Source organism: Rattus rattus, chromosome 5, assembly GCF_011064425.1.
Source record: "Rattus rattus isolate New Zealand chromosome 5, Rrattus_CSIRO_v1, whole genome shotgun sequence".
Lineage (NCBI taxonomy): Eukaryota > Metazoa > Chordata > Mammalia > Rodentia > Muridae > Rattus > Rattus rattus.
The window spans coordinates 49,218,853-49,238,403 of record NC_046158.1 but is presented as its reverse complement, the minus strand read 5'-3'; positions in this window follow the sequence as shown (position 1 = coordinate 49,238,403).

Sequence of the window (19,551 nt, the reverse complement as noted above, 5' to 3'; positions counted from 1 at the left end):
CGGCCCTGCCAGCTATAGGAGGGAGCTGTACAAACCTGCTAAGAGAGAAGAAAGGAAAACAAAAGAAAGGAAGAGCTCATTGGGGAAGCTAGAAGGCAGGGAGCAGAAGAAACATTACAGAGGGCGAAGAGAGGAGGACTGCAGGAGAGAAAAGTCAAGTCTAAGTGGAAAGTAAGGTAGGTCTATACTCAGGGTAGGTCAGACTTTCTTGACTTTCTTGTTTCTTGCATCACAAGGTAGGTTTCCACACAACACAGGTATGCTTAATGGATACTTTCATGTAGAGAATTGAACTGTGGACTGAGGCTGCTGGGAAAGTCACATTTGTCTGGAAGATTCTGCATACTGATCCACTGACTACAACTTTGTGGTTATGGGGGATCCGGTACTGCAGATAGAAAACCAACATGTCTTGGTTTTGTTTGGTTGCCTCAATAGCAATTTATTGCCAACCTCTGTGTGGGGGCTTGAGTGAGAATGAACTCCACAGGCTCTTCTTACAGTCTAATACTTGGTCCCCTGTTAATGGAACTGTTTGGGAAGGATCGATTGTTGTGGTCTGTTGCTGTGTATTGCAATGCTAAATCCTATACCAGAATGTCTAGGCCTAGGAGTGAATTCTCATGTTTGCAAGTTTTCATTGTGCAAATCTCACTCCTTCATCTAAACCTATTAGTTAAATAAAATTGGCTACAGCCAACTACAGGAGGGATTAGAAGTAGGTGGGGTTTGGAGTTACCTGGTTGGGAGTGGAGAAAGGAAAGGAGAGAGGAAGACCAAGGGAGAAGGTAGGAGGGAAAGAGAAGAGGAAGCTGCCACGAGGGGAGATGGACCATGGGCCCATGGCCAGGAGAAACAGCAAGTGTCTGGGGTACACCACTGAGGAGGTAGCCAGGCTAGCAGTTAGAAAAGTAGATTAGGGGTGACCTCCCAGTAATTGTCAAAGTCAAATGAAATAACCATAGTCTGTGTTTCATTTATTTGTAAGCTAGTTGGGGATTAGCGTAAGCTGGTTGTACTACAAATCAGAGATGTGGTTTTATGGGAGGATGTGGGTCACTGGAGGCAGGTGACGGGTTACTGCTCAGTCACCACTGAAACGAACCAATTCAAATCAGATTAGATTATATTAAAAGCAGGTTTATTGGGAAGCTGCTCTCGGGAAGGTGCTGAGGCCATCTGCAGAGAGAGAAAAGAAGGAGAAGAGATAGAGAGAGACCAAAATGTCTGGATTATATAGGGAAGAGACTCTAGGGGAAAGGGCAGCCCAGTCTCTGGGCTGAAAAGTTAAAGGTTGGGGGCAGGGTATGCCAGGTAGAGACTGAGGGATGTTGGCAAAACATGGAGGCCAGGTTTGCTTTGATGTGTAAACTATGTACCTCAGTCCCTTGTCCCTTGGTCTGAAACCAAACCACAGGCTTTGAGGTTTCAAAAGCCCATAACAGATGAGATCTCTCTCTCTCTCTCCCTACCTCCCTCTCTTTTTCTCTCTCCCCATCCCTCCCTCAAGTTTGTATAAACAAGAAACCAACCAATCATATGCTTTCATTTCTCACTGCTCTTAACTATGGGTGGGATGTGACCAGCTGTTTGAATTCCCGCCCTGACTTCCCCACAATGATAGACTGTAACCTGGAATGTTACATTGAAATAAACTTTCTCCCTCAGATTCTCTTTGTCATTGTCACAGAAATGAAACAAAAACATCCTGTAACTAACGTAGTAACTGTGACCAGTACACAGTAACTTAACAGGCCACTACTGTGCCCCAGTCATAAATGTCACCTGACAGACTCTGAAACTGTAGCTGTTTCCCTACTTTGCTGTGGCCCACCTACCTGATGCCCTCACAAACATACGTAGTAAATGCTCTGATTTATGCTTTTCTTTTGCCCTGACTATCAAAGTTCGTGTAACCACTTCTGAGATGGAGCACACCGTTTAGTACAACCTGATGGGCATGTTCCAAGACTGTGGTCACTTATGTTTGAGGAAGAATCAATAAACTTTGAGTTGAGGAGTAATTATTTTTCAAGTGGATGGTTTTCTGATTTCATTTTGTTGCTGTTGGTAAATACCATGACTAAAGCAACTTAGAGGAGGAAAGAACTTACTGGCTTATACTTCCGGTTCACACTCAATCGCTGAGGGAAGTCGGGAAAGGAACTTAAGTAGGATCTTGAAACAGAAACCACAGAGGAGTGCCATTTGCTGGTTCACTCAAAGGCTCCTATTTAGCTATCTTTCTTATAGCCAAAGTTCATCTGCCTAGGGATAGCACTGCCCACAGTGGGCTAAGCCCTCCTGCATCAGTTAATCAAGACAGTCTCCTACAGGTCATCCCTACCTAGGAGACTCTTCAATAGAGGGTTTTCTTCCCAGAACACTCTAAGACACGTTAATTTAACCACTAAAGCCACCTAGAACAGATGGCACAATCTTGGACTATTCAAATGCCATACGCTTCTCTTAACCATTTTAAAAAATCTATTTTGTCATAACAGATATGCAGGATGCTTTTGAGTGAAGTATGGTAAGGCACAGAGATAAAGATTTCTGTTTTAAAGTATTCTGTGAGTATACTCTCTAAGTGGAGCTACACAGAGACGCACATAACCCAGGCAAGAGGCAAAGGGCTGGAGCAGGAGAGGTGGACACGAACCTGGGTTGTGGTTTCTGAGGTCGAAGATTGGCTAGTTTGAGGGCTAGCTGTGACTGTCTGGCATGTGTCCCTGGATGGTTGGAGAAGAGACGTGTTCTCTTGGTTAGAGTACAAGAGGGTGAACGCTGAGCTCGTAGGTTTTCGCACGAAAGGAAAATTACTTGCCATCTATAGGAATCCCACAGCCCTGAGAAGAGTGGTCAGTTTCACCTCACTATGAAGCTTGCGGTCTCCAGGATCCTGCTGACCCGCCCACTCCAGACTTTGCTTCATCCTTCCCTGCCTTGTCTACAGCAGTATCTGGACCCCCTAAGGGTAGAAGTTGAAAACAGAACCACAGTGGTTCCTCCAGGGTAGCCAAGTCCCAGATGTCAAAGCCTCGTTTTCCTCTGAAGGGCATCAAATAGCATATTCCTTTGTTTGTTTTGTTTTGTTTTGTTTTTAGAGACAGGGTTTCTCTACGTAACCCTGATTGTTCTGAGAACTCAATGTAAACCAGGCTAGCCTTGAACTCAGAGATATGCTTCTGCCTCTGTCTCTGTCTCTGCCCCTGCCCCTGCCCCTGCCCCTGCCCCTGCCCCTGCCCTTGTCTTTGCCTCTGCCTCTGCCTCTGCCTCCCAAATGCTAGAATTAAAGGCATGTGCCACCACAACTGGCTCTAAATAACATATTCCTTGTAGATAACAAAATAACTCTCTATTCCCTAGCGCTCTCTATTAAGTACAGATACTAAAGTCTGCATTATCACCAGACACAAAGACAGCTTTGTACTCACCTATTAGGCTCTCTGCCCGTGGCTCCTCAGCAAATAAATGCTACAGACAGTTCCAATAAAATATTAAATGCAGCTAATGACAGCACAGTTTTACAATGGTGAAACTGGGAATTGACTTTCCATTTTTGCCTTTGGGCGTGCTGTTATCCAATAAGATAACCAGGCAGAAAGTCTACACAGCTGGGGCTGGAGAAATGGCAGTGACTGCTCTTCCAGAGGTCCTGCGTTTGAGTCTAAGTGCCTTCACGGTCACTCATCACTGTGAGTCTCATGGCCTGTAACTCCTGTTCCAGGGGATCCAACACCCCCTCCTGGAACTCCTCGGTCACCAGGCACACATGTGGTGCACAGACACACAGGCAAAACACCTACACACATAAAAAATAAGACTTTAAAAAAAAAAGTCTATACAGTTGCCATTTATCAAGAAATCCTAAATAACACACTTCCGTTAATGACGTTCTCACCTTTGATGTGAAATCGGGAGGTTTTTTTTTTGTTTTGTTTTGTTTTTTGTTTTTTTAAAGAAAGGTTGACTCTTGGGAATTTGAGGGAATGTTCAGAAGGAATTTTCTGTACCCTTGCATTCTGGACTTGCAACATCCTATGGATTTATGTCCAAAGATGAATCGTAGCAAGTGTGGCTGAAATATGGCCCCTGGTATCTCATAGGCATCGGTTGTAACTGCATACCAGGGTCTGCCGGAGCGAGGAAGAGCAGCCCAAGCCCCTGGGCTTTTGGTCCCTGTATTTGGGGATGGGGAATTGGAAGTTTAAGAGACCCTGAAACCCTTCAGTGCCACATCCTTATTAACCCCCAGATGCACTTCCTATGTCTTTGCTTCCGAGAAGGGAAAACAGTAATTAGCTGTGAGTCACAAACCATATGATTCACGTCTACGATTATTATTTTTCTGCCGCTAAATAAACTCTATAAACCCTTTGTGATTTAATTGTGAGTGCTTGCCGCTTAGCTACAAATAGAAACTTAGGTGTGAATATGTCTACAATGTTGCTTTAAGGATTTTTTATTTTTGAGTCTCTCATCTTACTCTTGCCTCACAGGAAATTAGGACCTCACTGGATGGCTGCTCCACAGGCTGCAACCCACCTTGGTGAAGAGTGTCCCATTGATTGACCACTAGTCAGGCTAATGTCATTTTATACCAGGTAGAAGGAGGAAGGTTTGTTTTAAATCACATAGGGAGCAGGAGAGATGGCTCAGTGGTTAAGAACATTGGCGGATCTTCCAGAGGTCCTGGGTTCAATCCCAGCACCCACATGGCAGCTCACAGCTGTTTATAACTCCAATGCCAGGGGTTCCAACACCCTCATACAGACATACTTGCAAACAAAACACCAATGCACATATAAATAAATAAATAAATGTTTAAAAAAAGTAAATAAATCACATAGGAGCAGAACTCTTGATGATTTTTGCTCTTTTGAATACAGATGGATTCTTTCCCATTGCTTGAATCTAAACTACAATATACTATATCATTCATAACCCATTTGCATATGACTAAATAGCACGATCGGATATTAGCCCTACTTGCATCAATAGACAATCAAACAAAATGATGTATGTGGCCAATCCTTCTTTTAAAATTGAGTGCCTTTTCCCTTAGCAGAAACAATTCTGCATTGCACAGAGGATCCTGTTTGTTTTGTCTTGGCTTTCAAAGAGAAAAGGCTCACCGTAAGAATGAACACAGAATTCATCAAAGTCTAGGAAAGGCTGATAGCGTTTTATAAAGCACGTTCATATCCCTTATTTCATTTTGATCTGCAGAAACCTCCTATGGAAAATGAGGCAGACATTACAATCTCTATCTTTAAGAGTTAAAGAAAACCTGACAGGCATTGTGATGTACAACTTTGATCCAAGAACTCAGGACAGAGGCAGGTGTGTCTCTGTGAGTTCAAGGCCGGCCTGGTGTACACAGTGAGTTCCAGACCAGCCAGCAATTTATACTGAGATCCAAAAGTCCTGACAGAAATGGAGATTTCCCTGACAGACAGTCTCAGTGACTGTAAGGGCAACCCTTTCATGGTGCTGTCCTCTCAGACAGTCTAAGCTGACCTTCCCCAGGGCACTGTGTGTGCACTCACCTGCTTCCAGCAATGGGTCCCAGAGTGCCTAAAACACACTTCTGTGCATGCTAAGGGTCCATTAACAACTGACGACATTGAACAGTGTCAGCTCTCATTCTGGGCTGTATCGATGCTGTCTTGAGGTGGAAATTTCTGTTTTCTTTTGAAGACTCAGTTGTGTCACGTGATGTTTTTCTAGAGACTGTCATGAGAGGATGTTTTGCTGAGAACAGACATGTGATGTTTTTCTGGAAGCTGCCTGGTGAAAGGACGTGTGCTGTAGTGGAAGCCTGAGAGGACATGTGATGTCTGGAAAGGGTGTAAATGTATCCCAACAGACAGTAGACGATGGTTTGCCTTGCCACTCTTTGCTGGCCTTCATTGGGCTTTGCTGATGCTGGTCTTCACTGACTGCACTGTGGCATTGCTTCACCTTCCTTTCTCTACTGGCCATTGTTCATTGTAACTTTGTAGAGATAAATCACCAACGAACTTCTCTTGATATTCCAGTGACTTCTTGCTGCTTCAGCTGACGCGGGCCGATTGATGGAGCCTTGCGATGTCTTCTGGATCAAACTGCTGTTTGTGATTGGATCGAGCTACCACTATTGAGATTCTGACAATGAAGACTGAAATCATCTCCAAAGAACTATTTCTAAATAGATCCACATCCCCTTTTGCCCTACTAATCTTTCCTTTCCACTACCTCTGGCAAATGGTGCACTAGAAGGGAGGTTAAAGCATTTAAAAACCCTTTTGAAAGAAGGTTTTTAAAAACCTAAGCCTACACTATTAAATGTTTCTCTGTTGTAATCACCACTGTGTTGGCAAATGGCCCTCTGAGAGAAAGAGGTCTGGTTTGTAGTCATTGCTAATGTAAGGTTGTCCCGTGGTTCAACAGCTGACTTGTAAAATCCTGAAGATATAAGAGTTGCCTCTGCCAGGGGTACAAGCTGAGTCCCACCACCTACCACCATTCTTATGAACACATCATGGGCTTGTGTCTCCATTTCACAGACGTGGAAGCCAGAGGTTAAGTGATCCAGGTACCTGTAGCCAGGGTTCTGTGCAGCCGAAGCCCAACTGAACCAATAAAAGAAAACTTAAGTGTAACCAATCAGAAACCCTCGGCTAATCTCCTTAGGGATTTCCCACTTTAAGTTCTACTGGGAATCAAACCCAGAGCCTTGCACATACTAGGCAAGCACATTACTACTAACTTTGACAACCCCAGCTTCAATATGCATGCGTGTGCACGCACACACACACATACACACACACACACACACACACACACACACACACACGCACACACGCACACTTTTCTCATGAGAACCAATTCTCATGAAAATGAATCTGCAGGCATCTATCTACTGAATGCTTACAGCAATGTATGTACTCCACACACATCCATTTTAAGTAAACTCACAACCTCCCTGGGAAGCAGATCTTATTGTTATTCTGTCTTTACAGGCAAGAAACTTGGGCACAGAAGAAGTTAAATTACCCAAAGGTTATGCATCTCGTATCCAGGATTTTAAAGCCAGGCATATTCTCAGAGCTGAAACTCTAGACTACTGTGTTATCCTGTGCAGTCCCTGAACTCACCATGCCTGATTTGACATGTCGGCAGCTAATCATGATATGTTTCTTCAACTGTTGTTGTTGTTGTTGTTTGTGTTTTTCCTGGCACATCTTAAGTCTCTTTTCCTACCCTAACAGTAATTTTTTTTTCTTATCTAAAGCAGGGGTCTTGGCATTATCTCAGGGCTGCTCCTTAACCCTGCCTCTCTATAAAACTGTCTGAAATGGACCACCCTTCATGGATGAATCTCAGAGAACTGAGTAATGGGAACTAGAGACTCCATATCATTGGGAATACAAAAATTTTCCATGAGACTATGGGGTGGGGGGCTGACCTCTAATGCTTATGGGGCCTGGAGCAAGAATGCTAATGGAAGCCCACAAAATCATTTGTCTAAACAGAATTATAAATCAAGCCGAAAAATGGTTACAATGTGTCTGGTTTTCCTGCCTCCTTTGGAGGCCACATTTGAATCTGGAATCACTGAATTCTTTGAAGTTTCTCTCAACAGGGCAGGGAAAATTGGTCCTAAGCCACCCTTAGGTCCTTCTTCATACCCCTCTGTCAGTCTTGTCTTTCCACACATGAATGCAAACACTCCACCCCACACAGCCAAGCTCAGTTCCCTCCCAAGGGAATATCTGCTCTGTCTGCTTCTTGGCAATAGCCTGTCCCTAGGAAGATCGGTTACGAGGAGGACCTCAAGCCCTGTGTGTACAAAGCGTGTTTGGGCAGCAAATCCAGGGCCCAGAGGCTGGAAGGGATACCTTGAGACTTGCAGAACATTGTCATTGTTGGGGGTCTATTGCTGTGAACACCTCATAACCATGGCAACTCTTATAAAGGAAAACATTTGATTGGGGCGGCTTACAGGTTCAGAGGTTAAGTCCGTTGTCATCATGGCAAGAAGCATGGTGGCATGACACGATGATGGAGAGGTAGCTGGAAGTTCTACGTCTGGAATGGCAGGCAGCCAGAAGAGAGAGTGACACTGGGGCTGGCTTAAGTATCTGAAACCTCAAAGCCCATCCCCTGTGACACACTTCTTGCAACAAAGCCACACCTCCTCCAACAAAGCCACACCTCCTCCAACAAAGCCACACCTCCTCCAACAAAGCCACACCTCCTCCAACAAAGCCACACCTCCTCCAACAAAGCCACACCTCCTCCAACAAAGCCACACCTCCTCCAACTAGGCCACACCTCTTAATAGTGCCTGAGGGATTCACTTTCTAGGTTTTCCTTCGGAACTGGGGACCGAACCCAGGGCCTTGCGCTTCCTAGGCAAACGCTCTACCACTGAGCTAAATCCCCAGCCCCGGGATTCACTTTCATTCAAACCACCACAAGCATCATGGCCTAGCCTTCCACAGCTCAGAGTTCAAGACCCAGGCTGCTCCTGTACAGTATTTCCGTGCTGGCAGGCATACAGCATCATGACAGCGCTCTTCCTAAGGCACAGCTTGGAACCTGTGGGCCTTCATCCTAAGTGATTTCAGTATTTGACAAATGGGTGAAAAGTAAGTGAGGTAGTAATCTCACATTTACATCCTGATTACATCATTATGAGGGGAGCACTTCCTAATGGCTGCAGGTCTCCTGCTCAGGCCCTGATGACCAGCCAGTGTGAAAGCTGCTACGATCATTTGGCTAACGAGTTATAATAAACGCGACAGGATTCCACAGCGCTATCCTACTGACAACCTGAGTTACCTGGAACTCCTTCCTTCAAGAGAACCAATTCTGAATATGCAAATTACTTGAATAATTTTCTTTATGAAGTTCACCCAGTGTGAAAACAGATGATTTCCTAAAATTTAAGGTTTAGCACTTAAACTTTCTAGATTCTGGCAGAAGAAGAAAGGGGAAACAAGCCAGTGTTGAGACAGAGACGCCAAGAGCTTAGGCTGGGAGTCCTAAGTACTGAGGACACAGCTGATGGCCCTGTGCTGGGAGGATTCAGTGAAGGATACTGGGCCTGGCTGGCTCTCTCTAGCATGGAAGGACCAACCCACATCAAGGGCTTATTTAAAAAGCAACAGAGTGCTGGGTCTCCCTGGGAGTTCCTTTCAGTATGATTGATCTGGGGGTCTAAGGCTATATTTTATCCAGTTCCCAGAGGACATTGATGCTACTGATCTGTAGAATTTTGTCGGTTTGGGGAAGTTCTGCCTTTGGGTTCTCATAGTCGCTCCTGCTGTATCCACAGCGAAGTTCTAGCCCATAAATGCGCACCCTTCCACCTTCCTGAGAACATATTTGACAGCCCATGAAGCCACACCAGAGATTAAAATCAACAGGGAAGATAATCTGTGCAAGAAAGGGAGGGGAAGTCCCACACCCGCGGATCCCGGCCTGCAGCAGCTCTCTGCTCCCAGAACCCGTGGGAGAGAGACCTCACTGCCTGGTCAGGTGGGCACTCCTGAGGCTGCAGAGCAGAAGAGACCACCAACACTGCCCACCCCTGCCCACATCCCTGGCCCAAGAGGAAACTGTATAAGGCCTCTGGGCTCCCGTGGGAGAGGGCCCAGGAGCGGCAGGACCCCTGCCTGAGACACCTCCGGAACCTGAAGGAAACAGACCGGATAAACAGTTCTCTGCACCCAAATCCCGTGGGAGGGAGAGCTAAACCTTCATAGAGGCAGACACGCCTGGGAAACCAGAAGAGACTGCTCTTTGCACACACATCTCGGACGCCAGAGGAAAACACCGGAGACCATCTGGAACCTTGGTGCACGGAGGCTTCCAGAGGGGGCAGCGCAGATCTTTCTGTTTGCTGCCACCGCGGAGAGCCCGTGGGCAGCACCCTGAGCCGAACTTGAGCCTCGGGACCACAGGTAAGACCAACTTTTCTGCTGCAAGTGACCTGCCTGGTGAACTCAAGACACAGGCCCACAGGAACAGCTGAAGACCTGTAGAGGGAAAAACTACACACACGAAAAAGCAGAACACTCTGTCCCCATAACTGGCTGAAAGAAAACAGTAAAAAACAGGTCTACAGCACTCCTGACACACAGGCTTATAGGACAGTCTAGCCACTGTCAGAAATAGCAGAACAAAGTAACACTAGAGATAATCTGATGGTAGAGGCAAGCGAGGAACCCAAGCAACAGAAACCAAGACTACATGACATCATCGAAGCCCAATTCTCCCACCAAAACAAACATGGAATATCCAAACACACCAGAAAAGCAAGATCTAGTTTCAAAATCATATTTGATCATGATGCTGGAGGACTTCAAGAAAGACGTGAAGAACTCCCTTAGAGAAACACAGGAAAACATTAATAAACAAGTAGAAGCCTACAGAGAGGAATCGCAAAAATCCATGAAAGAATTCCAGGAAAACACAATCAAAAAGTTGAAGGAATTAAAAATGGAAATAGAAGCAATCAAGAAAGAACACATGGAAATAACCCTGGATATAGAAAACCAAAAGAAGAGACAAGGAGCTGTAGATACAAGCTTCACCAACAGAATACAAGAGATGGAAGAGAGAATCTCAGGAGCAGAAGATTCCATAGAAATCATTGACTCAACTGTCAAAGATAATGTAAAGTGGAAAAAGCTACTGGTCCAAAACATACAAGAAATCCAGGACTCAATGAGAAGATCAAACCTAAGGATAATAGGTATAGAAGAGAGTGAAGACTCCCAGCTCAAAGGACCAGTAAATATATTCAACAAAATCATAGAAGAAAACGTCCCTAACCTAAAGAAAGAGATACCCATAGGCATACAAGAAGCCTACAGAACTCCAAATAGATTGGACCAGAAAAGAAACACCTTCTGTCACATAATAGTCAAAACACCAAACGCACAAAATAAAGAAAGAATATTAAAAGCAGTAAGGCAAAAAAAGGTCAAGTAACATATAAAGGCAGACCTATCAGAATCACACCAGACTTTTCGCCAGAAACTATGAAGGCCAGAAGATCCTGGACTGATGTCATACAGACCCTAAGAGAACACAAATGCCAGCCCAGGCTACTGTATCCTGCAAAACTCTCAATTAACATAGATGGAGAAACCAAGATATTCCATGACAAAACCAAATTTACACAATATCTTTCTACAAATCCAGCACTACAAAGGATAATAAATGGTAAAGCCCAAATATAAGGAGGCAAGCTATACCCTAGAAGAGGCAAGAAAATAATCGTCTTGGCAACAAAACAAAGAGAAGAAAAGCACACAAACATAACCTCACATCCAAATATGAATATAACAGGAAGCAATAATCACTATTCCTTAATATCTCTCAACATCAATGGCCTCAACTCCCCAATAAAAAGACATAGATTAACAAACTGGATACGCAACGAGGACCCTGCATTCTGCTGCCTACAGGAAACACACCTCAGAGACAAAGACAGACACTACCTCAGAGTGAAAGGCTGGAAAACAACTTTCCAAGCAAATGGTCGGAAGAAGCAAGTGGAGTAGCCATTCTAATATCAAATAAAATCAATTTTCAACTAAAAGTCATCAAAAAAGATAAGGAAGGACACTTCATATTTATCAAAGAAATAATCCACCAAGATGAACTCTCAATCCTAAATATCTATGCCCCAAAATACAAGGGCACCTACATACGAAAAAGAAACCTTACTAAAGCTCAAAACACACATTGCACCTCACACAATAATAGTAGGAGATTTCAACACCCCACTCTCATCAATGGACAGATCATGGAAACAGAAATTAAACAGAGACGTAGACAGACTAAGAGAAGTCATGAGCCAAATGGACTTAACGGATATTTATAGAACGTTCTACCCTAAAGCAAAAGGATATACCTTCTTCTCAGCTCCTCATGGTACTTTCTCCAAAATTGACCATATAATTGGTCAAAAAACGGGCCTCAACAGGTACAGAAAGATAGAAATAATCCCATGCGTGCTATCGGACCACCACGGCCTAAAGCTGGTCTTCAATAACAATAAGGGAAGAATGCTCACATATACGTGGAAATTGAACAATGCTCTACTCAATGATAACCTGGTCAAGGAAGAAATAAAGAAAGAAATTAAAAACTTTTTAGAATTTAATGAAAATGAAGGTACAACATACCCAAATTTATGGGACACAATGAAAGCTGTGCTAAGAGGAAAACTCATAGCGCTTGAGTGCCTGCAGAAAGAAACAGGAAAGAGCATATGTCAGCAGCTTGACAGCACACCTAAAAAGCTCTAGAACAAAAAGAAGCAAATACACCCAGGAGGAGTAGAAGGCAGGAAATAATCAAACTCAGAGCTGAAATCAACCAAGTAGAAACAAAAAAGGACCATAGAAAGAATCAACAGAACCAAAAGTTGGTTCTTTGAGAAAATCAACAAGATAGATAAACCCCTAGCCAGACTAACGAGAGGACACAGAGAGGGTGTCCAAATTAACAAAATCAGAAATGAAAAAGGGAGACATAACTACAGATTCAGAGGAAATTCAAAAAATCATCAGATCTTACTATAAAAGCCTATATTCAACAAAACTTGAAAATCTACAGGAAATGGACAATTTCCTAGACAGATACCAGGTACCGAAGTTAAATCAGGAACAGATAAACCAGTTAAACAACCCCATAACTCCTAAGGAAATAGAAGCAGTCATTAAAGGTCTCCCAACCAAAAAGAGCCCAGGTCCAGACGGGTTTAGTGCAGAATTCTATCAGACCTTCATAGAAGACCTCATACCAATATTATCCAAACTATTCCACAAAATTGAAACAGATGGAGCACTACCAATTCCTTCTTTGAAGCCACAATTACTCTTATACCTAAACCACACAAAGACCCAACAAAGAAAGAGAACTTCAGACCAATTTCCCTTATGAACATCGACGCAAAAATACTCAACAAAATTCTGACAAACCGAATCCAAGAGCACATCAAAACAATCATCCACCATGATCAAGTAGGCTTCATCCCAGGCATGCAGGGATGGTTTAATATACGGAAAACCATCAACGTGATCCATTATATAAACAAACTGAAAGAACAAAACCACATGATCATTTCATTAGATGCTGAGAAAGCATTTGACAAAATTCAACACCCCTTCATGATAAAAGTCCTGGAAAGAATAGGAATTCAAGGCCCATACCTAAACATAGTAAAAGCCATATACAGCAAACCAGTGGCTAACATTAAACTAAATGGAGAGAAACTTGAAGCAATCCCACTAAAATCAGGGACTAGACAAGGCTGCCCACTCTCTCCCTACTTATTCAATATAGTTCTTGAAGTTCTAGCCAGAGCAATCAGACAACAAAAGGAGGTCAAGGATACAGATCAGAAAAGAAGAAGTCAAAATATCACTATTTGCAGATGATATGATAGTATATTTAAGTGATGCCAAAAGTTCCACCAGAGAACTACTAAAGCTGATAAACAACTTCAGCAAAGTGGCTGGGTATAAAATTAACTCAAATAAATCAGTAGCCTTCCTCTACACAAAAGAGAAACAAGCCGAGAAAGAAATTAGGGAAACGACACCCTTCATAATAGACCCAAATAACATAAAGTACCTCCGGGTGACTTTAACCCGGCAAGGAAAAGATCTGTACAATAAAGAACTTCAAGACACTGAAGAAAGAAATTGAAGAAGACCTCAGAAGGTGGAAAGATCTCCCATGCTCATGGATTGGCAGGATTAATATAGTAAAAATGGCCATTTTACCAAAAGCGATCTACAGATTCAATGCAATCCCCATCAAAATACCAATCCAATTCTTCAAAGAGTTAGACAGAACAATTTGTAAATTCATCTGAATAATAAAAACCCAGGATAGCTAAAAACTATCCTCAACAATAAAAAAAGGACTTCAGGGGGAATCACTATCCCTGAACTCAAGCAGTATTACAGAGCAATAGTGATAAAAAAACTGCATGGTATTGGTACAGAGACAGACAGATAGACCAATGGAACAGAATTGAAGACCCAGAAAATGAACCCACACACCTATGGTCACTTGATTTTTGACAAAGGAGCCAAATCCATCCAATGGAAAAAGATAGCATTTTCAGCAAATGGTGCTGGTTCAACTGGAGGTCAACATGTAGAAGAATGCAGATCGATCCATGCTTATCACCCTGTACAAAGCTTAAGTCCAAGTGGATCAAGGACTCCACATCAAACCAGACACACTCAAACTAATAGAAGAAAAACTAGGGAAGCATCTGGAACACATGGGCACTGGAAAAAATTTCCTGAACAAAACACCAATGGCTTATGCTCTAAGATCAAGAATCACAAATGGGATCTCATAAAACTGCAAAGCTTCTGTAAGGCAAAGGACAGTGTGGTTAGGACAAACAAAAAACCAACAGATTGGGAAAAGATTTACCAATCCTACAACAGATAGAGGCCTTATATCCAAAATATACAAAGAACTCAAAAAGTTAGACCCAGGGAGACAAATAACCCTATTAAAAAAATGGGGTTCAGAGCTAAACAAAGAATTCACAGCTGAGGAATGCCGAATGGCTGAGAAACACCTAAAGAAATGTTCAACATCTTTAGTCATCAGGGAAATGCAAATCAAAACAACCCTGAGATTTCACCTCACACCAGTGAGAATGGCTAAGATCAAAAACTCAGGTGACAGCAAATGCTGGCGAAGATGTGGAGAAAGAGGAACACTCCTCCATTGTTGGTGGGGTTGCAGACTGGGTACAACCATTCTGGAAATCAGTCTGGAGGTTCCTCAGAAAATTGGACATTGAACTGCCTGAGGATCCAGCTATACCTCTCTTGGGCATATACCCAAAAGATGCCCCAACATATAAAAAAAGACACGTGCTCCCCACTATGTTCATCGCAGCCTTATTTATAATAGCCAGAAGCTGGAAAAGAACCCAGATGCCCTTCAACAGAGGAATGGATACAGAAAATGTGGTACATCTAATGGAATATTACTCAGCTATCAAAAACAACGACTTTATGAAATTGGGAGGCAAATGGTTGAACTGGAAAATATCATCCTGAGTGAGCTAACCCAATCACAGAAAGACATATATGGTATGCACTCATTGATAAGTGGCTATTAGTCCAAATGCTTGAATTACCCTAGATGCCTAGAACAAATGAAACTCAAGACGGATGATCAAAATGTGAATGCTTCACTCCTTCTTTAAAAGGGGAACAAGAATACCCTTGGCAGGGAAGAGAGAGGCAAAGATTAAAACAGAGACTGAAGGGACACCCATTCAGAGCCTGCCCCACATGTGGCCCATATATATACAGCCACCCAATTAGACAAGATGGATGAAGCAAAGAAGTGCAGAAGTGTAGATCGCTCCTGAGAGACACAGCCAGAATACAGCAAATACAGAGGCGAATGCCAGCAGCAAACCACTTTGAATTGAGAATAGGACCCCGTTGAAGGAATCAGAGAAAGAACTGGAAGAGCTTGAAGGGGCTCGAGACCCCATATGTACAACAATGCCAAGCAAACCAGAGCTTCCAGGGACTAAGCCACTACCTAAAGACTATACATGGACTGACCCTGCACTCTGACCTCATAGGTAGCAAATGAATATCCTAGTAAGAGCACCAGTGGAAGGGAAGCCCTGGGTCCTGCTAAGACTGAACCCCCAGTGAACTAGACTGTTGGGGGAGGGCGCAATGGGGAGGGTGGGGAGGAACACCCATAAGGAAGGGGAGGGGGAGGGGATGTTTGCCCGAAACAGGGAAAGGGAATAACACTCGAAATGTATATAAGAAATATTCAAGTTAATAAAAAAAAAAGAAAGAAAGAAAGAAAGAAAAGAAAGAAAGAAAGAAAGAAAGAAAGAAAGGAGGGGAAGAACCTGGAGAAGATATATTCACTTTTCTGAGGTGATGTCCATTCCAAAGGTCTTAGAGGTCTTAGCATCTGCTTGTCTTCTTCAGCTACAAGCATCCTACCTGCAGCCACACCTGGAGTCTCTTTTGCTCACAGTCCTAACTTCCACTTGCTCCAGGCCTTACATGAGCACGTGTCCTATTTCTGCTCACTCATTAGGATACCTATGTTTAGGCCTAAACTATTGAGGGAGGACCTTGGAGAGTTTTTTTCCGGGGTGGAGCTTTCCCTGCTGGGGCCACCCCTGGGATGGGAAAGGCCAGGGTGAGAGAAGAAATGGAATGTGATAAAGACTGAGTTAATGAGGGACAGAGAAATTGAAATTATCTCTACTGTCCTCAGAACATGATGTCTTTTCAACTTACAAATGAAGGGTATTCCTGGTGCCGACAGTAGTGAGCTGAAATAGCTTTTATAAAATTATTTCACATTACAGCTAAATATCAAAATTTTGTGATAAGATTTGAGTATTAATATTGCCTAATTATGTGCTACATCTTGTATTGAATAGGACTCTTTCATAGATTGAAAATAGTCACTACATAGATTTTTTTTCTTTCTTTTTTTAGATTTTTTTTATATATAAGTATACTGTAGCTGTCCTCAGACACACCAGAAGAGGGCATCAGATCTCATTACAGATGGTTGTGAGCCACCATGTGGTGCTGGGAATTGAACTCAGGACCTCTGGGAGAGCAGTCAGGGCTCTTAACCACTGAGCCAGCTCTCCAGCCTTACATAGATTTTTTTTTTTTACTATAAGATTTATTCCACCAAAGAGATAATAATTTACATGTTAATATTTTGTGATAGGATCCAGTAAGTGATTTTTGTCATCTTGTTTTAGAAACAGACCTCATTACTCAGCCCTTGGTTAGGGTGGGACTCTCGGAGCTCCCCCAGCCTCTACGTTTAAAGTGCTGGGATTACAGGTGTGAGTTTCTACACCCAGCTCTGTAAGTGATTTCTAAAAAGCAATTTTCTCCTGTACCATTTCATTAAGAGGAAAGAATTATGGCTTTTGGAATATACATAGACAAGACTGTGAAGTGAGTCAGTGGGTAGTTTTTATTTAGTGTTTGTGTATTTAGTTTTGACAATAAATGAGTAGCACACCCCAAAGCAATCCATGCATGGCCATAAGTACTGTTTTCTTCATGAATCAATGTGTTTAAGAGAAGTGACACCTCAGACCATGGCTGTCTGTGGCATTCCTTCTTTTGAATCATGCTTGAAAATGTCATTTGACCCCAAGTTCCTCGAATGAAGGATTGCTTCTGAAACAGGGTCTTGTTATGTCGCCCTGGGTGGAACCTGCTATGTAGACCAGACTGGCCTTGAACCCACTTCCGAGTGTGAGTGCTGGGATTAAAGGCACGCACCACCAGACTTGGGACTTGTTGGGTTTTATCCAGTTAGCAATAAAGAAAACCAGCCACACACGAGGAATCCTTTTCTACAACTTAGTGTTGATTTTATCACCTTTCTCTTTCCCATTTTAAAGAAAAACAGAGTCTGTCTATAGAAGCAGAAAAGAGAACAGACTAGGATGAAAGTACTCACCTTTAGATTTACTTCTTAAAGTCTATTACACTGGGGTTGGGGATTTAGCTCAGTGGTAGAGCGCTTGCCTAGCAAGCGCAAGGCCCTAGGTTCAGTCCCCAGCTCCGGAAAAAAGAAAAAAAAAAAAAGTCTATTACATTGAAATCTGCAGGAAAACATGAAGTGGAGGAACATCAGAAATTATCAGTTGGTACAAAGTTTCTAAAAAATAAAATAAAATAAAGGATTCCCTAGAACAAATGTCCCAATGTTTATTTAATTTTGACCAAAGAACAATTTTTAAATGGTTGTATTGGGCATGGTGTAACCTTTGGAATTGATCAACATGCAAAGAATATCTCAGGGTAGGAAATAAGCAGAATGAATGATCCCTGACAGTGTGAGCGTGGGGACATCCATACACAATGGTAAATGGCCCTCTGCCAGCTAGTGGGCTAAGGGCAGAGCAACTGGTCAAAGTGGGGACCAAGAAATGTTTGCAGACAACTGAGCGGCTTTATGTAGAAATCTTTGGACTCAGGCCTAATTTGGATGTATGGACCCATACTAGACTTCTAGCATGGTCTGGTCATGGGAACCCTGCAATATCACTTCCTTGTTACATGTTTACATGCTACCTTACCTGTGCTTGCAGGAAACTAAAGTGGAGAGGAGGCTTGCTTTTCATTGTCTCCAGTTACATTTGATTTGTGTACGCATGCGTGTGTGTGTGTGTGTGTGTGTGTGTGTGTGTGTGTGTGTGTGTACACAAATACAGTAGGTGTTCTTCTGTATGTCCTCTTTGAAGTCTCAGGGATTTAAACTTTGTAGGTGATACAATGCTGACACAGAGAGGTCAAGGTCATTGAAAGAAGAATTTGCCTCCCACCCAGTTTTCCCAACAGACAGAGGTATGCCATGTTACTAAGGATCAACAACTGTGATGGCTACATTATGAAATCTGCCCCATAGACTTGAGATTTGAACACTTGGTCTCTGGGTGGAGGCATTGTTTAGGGAGGTTATGGGAACCTTTAAGAGGTGTGGCCTTGTTGGAGGAAGTGTCCACTGTGGGAGGACTTTGAGACTCTATAACCTCACCCTGTGTCCACTTTACTCTCTGCTTCCTGTGCATGGACAGAAATCTGAGCCCTAAGCTTCCTGCTCCAGCCCCCTGCTATCATGCCTCCCTCCCCATTACAGACCCTGCTCCCCAAAAAAACATAAGCCAAAATAAACTTTTCCACAAACTGCTTTGGGTCATAATGTTTTATTATGGCAACCATAAAGGGTAACTCATACAACAAGGAAGCACCAGACTTGGTGAGAAAGAGAGGAGTAAGGAGAGAGCTTGCTCCATGGTCTGTATTGCCAACTCCAAGTGGTTCTGGAAGTTTCTGGGATATCAGGAAGATAAAGGGTGGATGTGTGAGAGTTACTTAAATAGAGATGGTTGGCTCATATCAAAGATGTTCACGATGTTGAGGAGCTACTGAGCCCTGGTTGGGACAGTCATAGATCCATATGACCCTAAATGTCAGGGCACCAAAACGACAGAAGAAAGGAAAATAAAGTTAATATAATTACCTCTGTGATAAATAGATGCCAAATAGGCAAACACAGAATCTGAAAAAGTACAGTTGAAATAAGGTGATAGAAAGGCAATCTACATTTTGGGTGCCATTAAATATGTGAACTATTCCATTTTGTAAATTCTACTCTGTTGCTATGGAAATAGGTATAGCATAAACATGCAGATAAACATTTGATTTACACAGTGCATATTGGACTTGTGGATAGGTTTGAGCAATTGCAAGATTTCGATAGACCTGGTATTGCCGTATGCAATCAGATATTTGCCAAAGGAAACACATGGCAAATGAATCCAGAAGACAGTTGGCCAGAGTCAGTTTTCTCCCTGCACTATGCAGGTTCCAGGAATCAAACTCAGGGTCATCAGGTTTGGCAGCAAGCCCCTTTACCCACTGAGTCATCTCATTGGCCCAGAAGTTGCATTCTTTTTCTAGCCCAGCCTCAGACACCCAC